The sequence below is a fragment of the Lathyrus oleraceus genome, chromosome 5 (genome assembly GCF_024323335.1).
Source record: "Lathyrus oleraceus cultivar Zhongwan6 chromosome 5, CAAS_Psat_ZW6_1.0, whole genome shotgun sequence".
NCBI lineage: Eukaryota > Viridiplantae > Streptophyta > Magnoliopsida > Fabales > Fabaceae > Lathyrus > Lathyrus oleraceus.
The window spans coordinates 604,678,663-604,681,591 of record NC_066583.1 but is presented as its reverse complement, the minus strand read 5'-3'; the positions used below and the strand labels follow the sequence as shown (position 1 = coordinate 604,681,591).

Sequence of the window (2,929 nt, the reverse complement as noted above, 5' to 3'; positions counted from 1 at the left end):
ACTAGCTATGATAGGAAGATGGTCACTTTTGATCCTATTCCAATGACCTACTGATAACGCGAAAACACATCAAATAATTGACTTAATTTACACCCTAAGATCACATCATTTCGGTTAATATCCCAACTATTGCGCAAGTATTCGTGTTGTTTTTACAGGTATTTGAATCACCATACACTAAAGAGCAAAATGAAGAAAAGGAAGAAAAAGAAGAAGAAACAAGTGAAAAAGCAAAGAAAAACCAGAAAAACAGATTATGCAGATTTTGCTGATGTGACGATCGCCACACATTCATGACGCTCGTCACGACCCAGACTGTGACGACCGTCACAGGCCCATGACGAGCGTCACGCGGCCACAAAATGCGCTTTGAAGCAGTCAGCAACAGGCACCCAAACGTGCCTAAATCTTCTCCAACAGACTTTTCCCACGGATTCCTCTCCCAAGACCAAGTTTTCCTTAATTTTCTCAACTACCAAGACCTAATGGACACTATATAAAGGACTCAATTGGGGGAAATTGGGGACGCCTACTTTGATATTTACGCTCTACAATTTAATTTTCTGCTTCCCAGCATTTAGCATTTTTTCTTTCTTTCCAGCAACCTTGTTTCCGTTGCCTTATTGTATTCGCCATTTTTTTATAGTCTCCCTTTTTCCAATTAGTTTTCCAGTTAGCCATAGTAGTAGTTTCCTACATTGGGGAACTACTACACTTTATTTATTTTTAAGTAGTGATCTGTGTTGAAGAAGCAAAGCCTACCGACTTGTGGAGGACTACTCAAGTGCTCCAAGAATCGCTATACTATGTACTTCGATCTCCAGGTTTTTATTGAATTATTATTATTATTGCCCATTTATTGTTATAAGCATGTTTGTCGCTGAGTTAATCTATTTATGCCTTGCGATTGCTTTAATTAATATGTCAGGCTAAACTACCGGTATCGGTATGTAGCAACTTAATTTGATGGGATTTAATAATAACCGGTGAAAACCCTTTTTCTTAAATAACCTTTTAGGCTGAAGTTTTTAATCTAAATTTAATTAACTTTATCACAAAAGCGTGAAAAGCTATTTAATACAATTTTGCCACGAGAGTGGGAAATTAACTAAGGTAAGAACCAACAATCGCGAGAGCGTGAGGCTCGAGCTGGATAGTAAAAATTAGGCATTGAGTTTAAAACAACGAGAGCACTTTAAAAACAATTAGAACTTATTTATTTTCAAAAAGTAATTTTGACTTCAAATGGGACAGCGAGAGCGTACATTCTGACTTAAAGTTATAGGCCGAATCAACAACCGTGAGAGTGTGAGATAAAGTCTTTTAACTAAACATTTTCTACTGAGAGATATTTGACATTTAAACTATTCACCGGTAACTTATCGAATCCCTGACGATTAATGCGCTGCATACTGATTCCTTCCATTAATTCTTTCTTAAAACCGAAATTTCCCTTAGATTTACTATATTACCCCCGAACTTCTACTAATCAATTCCCTTAGCTAAACACAGTGACGTTAGTAACACTAGTTTGACCATAGGTCCCTATGGGATCGATATCTTTTTAAAACTAAAGCGACTAGACTGTGCACTTGCAGTCAAGTACCCGATAGACTATATTTTATATATAGCCACGACAAGCATCAAGTTTTTGGCGCCGTTGTCGGGGATCTGTTTTAGTCGAATAGTGTGATTCTTCCGTTGCACGGTATAGACTAAGGTAAAATTAAAACTAATCTTCTCTCCCTTCTTTCCCTGATTGTATGCCAAGTACTCGCTCACAAGGCGATAACTTAGCACCACCAATCCCTGAATTAGAGCGTTTCCTGTACGTGAGACGCCAAATACACGAATATCAACAAAAGTACGGTATTCCCGATATCTCCTTTCCTCCTAAATCAGAAGAAAAACCAAACATGGCTGAAGAAGGACCACGGAATCGTCCTCTTAAATTCTACACTACCCCATCTCAACAAGAACCTCACAACAGCATTGCTGCTCCCGCTATTAATCGAAATGATTTCGAGCTGAAACCCTCACTCTTATCAGTCGTCCAACAACATCAATTTGCTGGAAATCCAATAGAAGATCCTAATGAACACCTGAACAAGTTTGTGCAGTACGCGGATACTATAAAAGAGAATGGCGTATCTCAAGATGCGATAAGATTGCGCCTTTTTCCCTTTTCAATAAGAGACGGAGCTTGGGCTTGTTGCAATCCTTGCCCTCCAACTCCGTTACAACATGGGAGGAGCTGAAGAACGTCTTCTTATCTCGATACTTTCCGCCGAGTAAAACTGCTATGCTGAGAGCTCAAATCAACGGATTCAGGCAAAAAAATATGGAATCTCTCTACGAAGCGTGGGAGAGATACAAGGACATGATGAGGATATGTCCACATCACGTCTAGAAGAATGGGTGATCATTCATACGCTTTATAATGGGCTTCTGTATAACACAAGACTTACAATAGACGCTGCCGCGGGCGGTGCACTTATGGATAAGCCATACACCGAAGCCTATCAACTCATTGAAAACATGGCCCAAAACCATTGCCAATGGGGAGGTGAACGAACTCCAGTGGAAAAGTCCCAGACTAAGGGTGGAATGTACGAAATCAGTAGCCTTGACCATGTTCATGCAAAGGTAGATGCCCTTGTCCAAAAATTAGATAACTTGACCATACCACCCGCAGCCACCGTGGCTACTGTAACTCCAAACTGTGAGTTATAGGGAAACCCTGGACACACTACACAAGAATGTCAAATATTAGCAGGAGCCCGAACCGATCAAGTGAACTACACACAAGGAAATCCCTATTATAATACTTACAACCCTGGTTGGAAAAACCATCCCAATTTCTCGTATAAGAATAACAATGCCCTTTATGCACCTGGCCAAGCACCGACTGTTCCGCTTGGATATCACA

At 40.1% G+C, this 2,929-nt stretch overlaps 1 non-coding gene across 1 annotated transcript; it reads right to left on the bottom strand.

Annotated features, from left to right (window-relative positions):
* Window positions 1-2,302: 2,302 nt before the first annotated feature.
* LOC127089439 (small nucleolar RNA R71) lies at window positions 2,303-2,408 on the bottom strand. The gene has a single exon (XR_007791035.1). It is a non-coding gene; the product is annotated as a small nucleolar RNA R71 (small nucleolar RNA).
* Window positions 2,409-2,929: the final 521 nt, after the last annotated feature.